Source organism: Oratosquilla oratoria, chromosome 25 (genome assembly GCF_046742065.1).
Source record: "Oratosquilla oratoria isolate Oo_2021 chromosome 25, ASM4674206v1, whole genome shotgun sequence".
Classification (NCBI taxonomy): domain Eukaryota; kingdom Metazoa; phylum Arthropoda; class Malacostraca; order Stomatopoda; family Squillidae; genus Oratosquilla; species Oratosquilla oratoria.
In genome coordinates, this window is record NC_134801.1 from 29880443 (window position 1) to 29890442 (window position 10000).

The window sequence follows — 10000 nt, forward strand, 5'->3', positions numbered from 1 at the left end:
CGCAACCATCGGTGCCTACATTAGGGGAGCCTTAACACACTGCAGCTCCTTGCATCAAGTACACTACGAGATAGAACGCTATTGATTAATAACGGTTTCAGTGAAAAGAGCATGAGACGTCAGACTTCTAAGATTACACTGGCCTGCGTTTAATTTTTTTTTTCAAAGGTCGAAGGTTTTTCAAGTGATTTATAGGTTTTTTGGTGCGCTGAATCCAAAAATGCCATCCGTTTCCTTGGATCAGGTCTAGTTTTTGAGATATGAGAAGTGCGACTTTTGGGCCTTGTATAGTACTAAGTATAAGGAAAACGAGGCTGCAGGTATAGCCTATTCTTTTTTTTTTTTTTTTGCATAAAAATTATGCTGTAGCACCCCGAAACTGATACTGAAACCTAATGATGTTTTTGTTTACTTTCAGGAAACTGAAACCGAAACTGAAACTGAAACTGCATTGACTACATTGACAAACTGCATTGACAACACTGAAACTGAAAATGGTTTAGAAAAGTTGATCTCCAATCAATGTGACTGATTTTATAAGAATCTGTGCTTTTTACAAGAATCTGTGCTTCTTGTGTTTCTATTTTGGACACGTATCTTAGATTGACAGAAAATGGAACACAAATGCACAAATCATCCTGATAGGTTCTGCTACATATGTGATAATGTGATTCTTCCTCGTCGACTAGCAAATATAACTGATTTTGTGAAGAAGGCATATCATGCTTACTTTGGAGTTAAGCTTGGGAACCATGACAAGCCATTTGCACCCCATGTTAGCTGCAAAACATGTGTCGAGAACTTGCGTGATTGGAGAAATAAAAAAAGGAAGAGTATGCCATTCGCTGTTCCAATGGTTTGGAGAGAGGGTAAAGATCATGTGTCAGACTGCTATTTCTGCATGACTAATCTTAAAGGAGTCAACCGCAAGAACAAGCATTGTATTCAGTATCCTAATGTTCCGTCTGCCATACGACCAGTCCCTCATGGTCCAGGCCTGCCCGTTCCCGAGCCAGATGTTGCAATGGAATCTAGCTCTGAATCGGAATCTGATAACGCACTAGACAGGGCAGAGGGTGGAGAATACATGCCAGAAGAGAATGACCGGCCAACGCCTCTAACACAAGCAGATATCAATGACCTGACACGGGATCTAAACCTATCAAAGGAATCAGCACAGCTTCTGGGTTCTCGTCTTTGTGAGAAAAATTTGCTAGCACCTGAGACAACATTCTTTTGGTACCGAGAGCGTGAAAGAGAATTTAGACAGTTCTTCACAACCCAGAAGGACTCGTCATTAGTTTACTGCAACAACATTGCTGGTTTGATTCAATCAATGGGGCTGGACTATGTTGCTACTGAATGGAGACTGTTCATCGACTCTTCCAGCAGAAGTCTCAAGGAAGTCCTCCTTCACAACGGAAATAAATACTCTTCAATTCCAATCGGTCATTCGGTGCAAATGAAAGAAACTCATGACAACATGGATCAGCTACTGTTTGCTCTGAACTACAATGACCATGGTTGGTTGATCTGTGGAGATCTTAAGGTAGTTGGATTGGTTTTGGGACTACAGGGTGGGTACACAAAGTATCCATGCTTTTTGTGTTTGTGGGATAGTCGGGCTGATGATCAACATTTTGTCAGACAAGAATGGCCACCACGACAACGTTTGGAACCTGGTTCACACAATGTTCAGGCTCGTTCTCTTGTTGAACCAAACAAGGTCTTACTCCCACCTTTACATATCAAACTGGGACTGATGAAGAACTTTGTGAAGGCAATGGACAAGGACGGCATGGGATTTACTTTTCTTCAGCAGAAGTTTCCTCGGATCAGTCTGGAAAAGCTTAAGGCTGGCATCTTTGATGGGCCTCAGATAAGGGAACTTATGAAGGACTCAATGTTTGACGATGCACTGAATGCAGCTGAGCTGTCCGTTTGGTGGTCGCTTAAGTCAGTGATAAGAAACTTTCTAGGAAATAACCGAAGTGCAGAATACGAGAAAGAAGTCGATGAGCTCTTGAACAGCTATAAAAAATTAGGGGCTCGCATGTCAGTCAAAATGCACTTTCTACGGTCCCACTTAGACTATTTCCCTCAGAACTGTGGTGACTTCAGTGAGAAACAGGGAGAACGTTTCCACCAGGATATTCGTGTCATGGAAGAACGCTACCAAGGCCGGTGGGATGTGAACTTTCTTGCGGACTACTGTTGGTGTTTGAAACGAGACGTGGTGGCTGCCCAACACAGGAGAAAGTCACTGAAAAGGCCCTTCATCCATGATTAGATTTTCTGTAATATATCCTCTTTATCTTCTGAACTATGCAAGAATTTTTTTTTTCTTTTGTCAAGAATTTTTTTCCAAAATTAAAGGGAATAAATAGCACTAAATGGCGTTTTTAATTATTTTTACCGCCTCGTATCTCAAAAACGTGACCTGATTGAACAAAATGAGTGTGATTTTTAGATTCTGCATAGCAAATTACCCTAGAATCAGTTATCAGATGCTTTACCTTTGAAACTTCGCAGGCCAGTGTTATTGATAACTGGTACAAGAACCGTAACAGCAACCAACATAAAGAGAATAATAATAATAAAATAAACCTGTACAATAAAGCCACCTTCTACACTGCTTACGAGGAAGAAGAGAGAATTATGAAGAAAATAATAAATCAAAACATCAAGCCAACAGATCCTGACAAAATATCAAACTTTATTATTTATTATAAGTCTAAGAAAACTAACCATCTCCTCCTTAAGAATAGTCCGCAACTACACACGGAGACACTTCAAAAATCGCATGTCATTTACAGGTTTAATTGCAATAGAGGGGACTGTGAAACCCTCACATCATCCTACATTGGCATGACATCCATGAATTTATCTCGAGCACTTTCGAACCACCTTTCTTCTGGAGCACCGAAAGACCACCTGAAACAAATGCACAATGTCACCCTTACGCGGGAAATCCTAGAAAATGGCACAGAGATCTTGGACACGTGTAATGATGTAAGACGCCTCCCTTTATTAGAGGCATTATACATCAAAGAGTTGTCCCCTAATCTTAATATTCAAAGCAACGACCTACGAGTCTTACCTAGCGTAAGGCGCACGGCAGCAGACAATTCAGAAGCCAGCGATCTGCGGGTCGCAGTTGGTATGAGGCGCACGGCCGAAGACCAATCGGAAGCCGCGGTTACCGGTCTCAGCCAATCAGGAGTGAGGACGAACGCCAGGGTCCCCACTGCACAGAGCCATTCTTTCTCCTACCACGATAGAGCACAGAACACACCAACGAGAAGACGATCATCATCGCCACTGAAGAAGGCTGGAGGAACCGAAATCCGGATCTGGCAACGATGACGTCTACGGTAGAGTCATTTCTACTCTTCCAAAAGAGATTAAGACCTTTCTAACGTATACAGAAAATACCTTAAAGAAATTTATTTATGTATGTATATATATATATATATATATATATATATATATATATATATATATATATATATATATATATATATATATATATATATATATATATATATATATTTGGTCCTCAATTATTTTCAAATTAAATTTACTAGTTATTACAAAACTAAGAAACTAACCAGACTCTGCTTAAGAATAGTTCAGTTTTGGAAATAGACACCTTTCAAAGGATTACACAGGAGAAGCATGCCGACAGGAGACCTTTTGGTTCATGTCTAGGTCGGATGTAAAAAATAAAGTTACGATAATGATGAATAAATAAATTAATAAATGAAAATAAGAATTTTATAAATAATAATAAATAGAACAAAATTGGTAAAATTTAATAATAAACAAACAAGTAAATAGTAGATAATATATTGGACCGATAAATAGTAATAAATAATAATCAAATAAATAATGATAAGCAGACAAATACTAACAAACAAATATACAAATATAAAATAACTGGCAGTCATTTCAGCATTTTGCTTAGGCGTTTATCTAAACGAATATTAAAGTTTCCAATTGAACTACATTGCACTGCCTCTGCAGGGAATTTATTCCATTCATTAACTACACGGTTGGCGAAGCTGTTTCTACCCACTTACAAATCAAATATATTTCCAGACAATATTAAACCATTATTTCTTGTCTGATTCTCATTCTATGTATTTTTTTCACTTTTAGATGTTGTCAATTCCCTTTACAATCATGAAGACCTGTATCAAGTCACCTCTGAGTCTACGATCTTTTAGGGAAAACAGATTCATATATTTTAGTCTATTTTCGTATGAATTATTTTTTTATATTTGGAACCAGTTTTGTGGCTAGCTGTTATATTTTTTTTCAAATCTGTCAATATCTTTAATGAGATTCGGTGACCATACATAATCAGCATATTTCAAATCTGGCCGGACTATATTTTTACTGAAAGATGGATTTTTTAAATCAAAAGATTACGCAATTAGTCCTAGAATCTAATTTGCTTTTCCTAAGGCGGAAATACACTGCTTAGATAATTTCAGATCATTACTGATAATTAAGCTGAGATCCATGTCACTATCCACTTTTGTTAATTAATTTCCAAATAACTTGTAATCGTACTTATTGTTATTTTTACCCCATGTTAGCAGTTTCATACCATTACTGTGGCTTATCTAAATCTTACTGAATATCTAATTGGTTTAAGTGATCATTTGTCATTCTGCACAGTTCTGTATCATCAGTAAATTTGGAGACAATAGATTTCAGTCCGTGGTCTATATCATTTACATATACTATGAATAGAAGTGGTCCAAGAACGGAACCCTGAGGAACTCCACTCGTAACATTTTTCCATCCAGAGGTTTTACCAATTAGAACAACTCTTTGTTTTTTATCGTTTAACCAATTACTATTCTAACTTAACAGACTATTACTTCTTCCGTGTGAAGCTAATTTAGTAAGTAGTCTTTTGTGGGGGACGGTATGAAAAGTTTTTGCAAAGTCTAGATATATTAAATCTATGTTGTTTCTTTTGTCATAATTCGAGATGACTGTGTTATAGAATTTGAATAAGTTAATCAAGCAAGAACGTTTCTGTCTGAACCCATGCTGGCTATCATTTATCAAACAGTTACTTTCTAAATTATGTTCGATAGCATATCTGATGGTAGTTTCCATCATTTTTCCTACGGTTGAAGTCAAGATTATAGGCCTTCGTCGCTCGTGTTGAGTCCAGGTTTGACTGAAAAAAAAAGACATATGAAGCCCTGCCCTCTGCCTATGTTGGCATAGCAACAATAAAACTGACCAACCGTGAGGTGTCATCGTTATGTTGGAGCGCAAAGAAACCACACAAGACAAAAATATTGAATCAGCTTCATGAGAGAAGACTTCTAAAAGAAAAAATAATACTAGTTACCTATCACGACTCTCCCAGGCTCCCAATACTCGAAGCTTTCCTCTTGAAATAATTAAACTATACTAGAAATTTCTAGTCTGAAGAATTACAGGATTTACGTAGTATGAAGGAGTTCACAGCCAATGAAACTGTGACCTCCTCTAGTCTGAACATATTTGTGGCTTTTCCCAACTGATTCATTCTCCTAATCTGAGCAAAAATGTTACCTGTCAAATGAGTATATACATGGTGCTCCAAAAATACTCACTATGTGAATACTCTTATTAGTACTTTTATAATCCACCGTGGTATAAGATCTAACCTATACAAGAAAGGTGGTTTGGTGCCCTGAAGATGTTACTGCGAGGTCGGGCGGTAGGGGGTGGATACCTCCATTACAGTAAGAGACTAGAGTGAGGTGTATAAAATATTCAGTACTGCTTTCTGGAAACAAGTTGGGGTTACCAGGGATAGTACCCCGACAAAATGGGAGCATTTGAAGTCAACTGCCTCAGGAGAATATGTGAAGTTAGGAGAACATGTAGGGTATTAAATAGGTACAATCATTAGCAAAGATTTTTACACACGCTATAGTTTTCACGACGTCAGTATTTATATATAATTTTTTTGAGTACGTGATATGCTTTCCTATGTATTCTTTGACTTACGGTTAGATAATTTTCTAGAATAGCTCGAGAAACTTCTCAGATAAATAATTTTAATTTTGTATCATGAAAAGTGGTGATAATGGTGTGAGGCTGGATAAGCTGGTAAAGCAAATGAATGAGGCAAGAGCAGAAGTAAAAGAGGAAAGGAGAAAACAAAATGGTGGATGAAGGTGAAGGAATAACTGGGATGGAAGAGATTGATAACTGAAGCAGTGCAATGACTAACAGGAAATAAAAGAATGGGAAGAAGATGGTGAAGACGTGAACGAAGGGAAATATGCACGGAGGTAGAAGGAGGACGACTAAAAGAGGAATAGTGGACATGAGAAATGATAGGCACGATGAAATGGACAAGAACTGTATATATGTATATATATATATATATATATATATATATATATATATATATATATATATACATATACATATATATATACGTACATATACCAAAGGCTTTTTCCCACTACACGAGGGTTAGCCAAAAAGAAAAAGGCATAGAAGCCACTCCCACCCATTCCATTTCCTATATATTCTACTCCCCTCCACCCTCCTCCCTTCCTCTTATCTTGGCACCTCCTGGATGACGGGTCATCCCTGCATCCTGTCCACTGCCCTGGGTCAGAAGCAGTGTCGTAAGACACAGCACATCCACAGCAAGGCCGCTTCATAAATTCGGTGACCCCCCCCTCTCCGTCCCCTCATGCAGAAATGGAGAAGACGGGGAGAAATCCCTTTGGGCTGCGTCAAATTTGGGCTGCGTCAAATATAAAATGAAAGATAGCAATACTTGAAGATGGATAAATGTATAAGCAATATACTTTACTTTCTGTCAATTGTTGCTTCAAAAGTTTTTTGAACCCCCTAGCAGCAAAATTAACGCTCCTATCGCTCCCTCCAACATATTCATTTAATGTGACTACCGCCAGGCAATTTCACTTAGTCCAAATAATCCCCTCCGAAGGAAAAGAACAACCTGGATAGTTGAATTAATGGTTCGTGTTATACTATACATGTATTCTTTATGATATATTTTGCAACTAAACTCTACTGGTCTTAAAGAAATAGTAAACGTAGCACATTTTCTCTCATTTCTTTAGGCTCGTGGGCTTTGTTTTGACTTTTTCTTTTTATTAAAAAGACACAGTGGATGGTAATTCCAGGGCTTATATTACATTTAATTACTGTACTTATGTATATAAGCTGATATATTTTTTTTGTGGTTCTCGTTATTGCTGATGGTCATGATTCTCTTTTGCTTTGGTGTTATTGTTGTTGCTGTTGCTGCTGTTATGATATTTGTTGTTGGTGCTCTTATTGCTCTTCCTACTGCTACTGCTGCTGTTGTTGTAATTTTTCTTGTCCTTGTCCTTGTCCTTGTCCTTGTCCTTGTCCTTGTCCTTGTCCTTGTCCTTGTCCTTGTCCTTGTCCTTGTCCTTGTCCTTGTCCTTGTCCTTGTCTTGCCCTTGTCTTGCCCTTGTCTTGCCCTTGCCCTTGTCTTGTCCTTGTCCTTGTCCTTGTCCTTGTCCTTGTCCTTGTCCTTGTCCTTGTCCTTGTCCTTGTCCTTGTCCTTGTCCTTGTCCTTGTTGTTGATAGTGTTACTGTTGTTGTTAGTAATGTTATTGCTGTTGTTGTTCTTGTCATTATACTATCTTTGTCGCTATCGTTGCAGCTGTTGTCATTGTTCTTGTTTTTGCTGCTGATGCTGTTGTTGATGACAATTGATTTGTTTTTATCGTTGTTGTTATTTTCATTGGTGTTATTGCTGTTGCTCTTGTTGTTCTTGCTATTGATGTTGTTTGTGGTACACCTTTGCCCCTTATTCTCGGATTTCAAGGATAAATAGCAGCCACCTTTAGCTATCGGCCTTCAACCTTGGCCTTCATCTAGCTGTATGACTTCGCAAGCAATTGTCCACTTAACCAAGTTTACTTTCACATCAAGAAAATCCTGTTGTTATTTCAAATAAAGAAAAACAAACAAAACACTGCTCAGGAGGTATATGTGCACGGTCAAAACAAACTAATGGAAAAACTCTTCACCTTGCGTACATAACATATTAGGAGTGTTGACATTATCAACCGTTGCGCTGAATGAAATCACCTGCGTTTAGCTGCTTGAATATATTCGTTAGCGTATAGATGCATACATGAATATACATATCCACACACACGTACACACACACGTACACACACACACACACACACACACACACACACACACACACACACACACACACACACACACACACACACACACACACACACACACACACACACACACACACACACACACACACACACACAGACACACACACACACATATATATATATATATATATATATAAATATATGTGTATATATATACATATATATGTATATGTATATACATATATATATATATATATATATATATATATATATGCATATACATATACATATACATATACATATACATATACATATACATATACATATACATATACATATACATATACATATACATATATATACATATACATATACATATACATGACTATGAAAGTTATGTATCAATACAGAGAAATTTAAAAAAGACAATAAGAAAAAGAAAACGACAATACGAAATCAATATCGCTGATAAATCCAAAGAGAATCCCAAAGAATTCTATAGTTACATTAGAGATAAAAAGGTTGTTAGGAATCACATTGGTCCACTATTATCTGCTGACGGTCAACTTGAATATTCAAATGAAGGAATGTGTAATATCTTAAACAATTATTTTAGCTCGGTATTCGTAAACAAAACACCTCAAAGTGAATTCCAAACTGAAACCTGTGAAAAGTCTAGGGTAAACTTACTCACTACGGTAAATATAACAAAAGAAAAAATTAAAAGGTATATACATAAACTCAAAGTTAATAAAACACCAGGTCCTGACGGTTGGCATCCAAGAATCTTAAAGGAAATGAAAAATGAGATTGTTGTTTCATTAGAAATTATTTTCAAGAAATCCATCATATCCGGAGATGTCCCAAGAGAATGGAAGCTAGCTAACATTACTCCCATATTCAAAAAAGGTGACAAAAAGAAGCCAAATAACTATAGGCCTATAAGTTTGACTTCAATCGTAGGAAAAATAATGGAAACTATCATCAGAGATGCTATCGAACATCATTTAGAAAGTAACCGTTTGATAAATGATAGCCAGCATGGTTTCAGACGGAAACGTTCTTGCGTGACTAACTTACTCGAATTCTACAACACAGTTATCTCCAATTATGACAAAAGAAACAATATAGATTTAATATATCTAGACTTTGCAAAAGCTTTTGATACCGTCCCACACGAAAGACTACTTACTAGATTAGCTTTACACGGAATAAGTAGTAGCCTATTAGGTTGGACTAGTAATTGGTTGAATGGTCGAGAACAGAGAGTTGTTTAAATAGAAAAACTTCTAGATGGAAAAATGTTACAAGTGGAATTCCTCAGGGTTACGTTCTTGGGTCACTTCTATTCATAGTATATATAAATGATATAGACCATGGACTAAAATCTACTATTTCCAAATTTGCTGATGATACAAAACTGTGCGAAGTGGCAAATGATCACTTTAACCAATTAGATATTCAAGAAGATTTAGATAAATTACAGCAATAGTCTTAAAAGTGGCTAATGAAATTTAACACAAGTAAATGCAAGGTAATGCACATAGGTAAAAATAACAGTAAGTACGATTACAAGTTATTTGGAAATTCGTTAACAAAAGTGGATAGTGAAAAAGATCTCGGCGTAATTATCAGTAACGATCTCAAATCATCCAAGCAGTGTATTTCAGCCTCTGAGAAAGCAAATAAGATTCTGGGACTGATTGCGCGATCTTTTGACTTCAAAAGTCCATCACTCATTAACAAGCTATATAAATCGTTAGTTCGTCCACATTTGGAATATGCTGTTTCCGTATGGTCACCGAATCTCATTAAAGACATTGACAGAC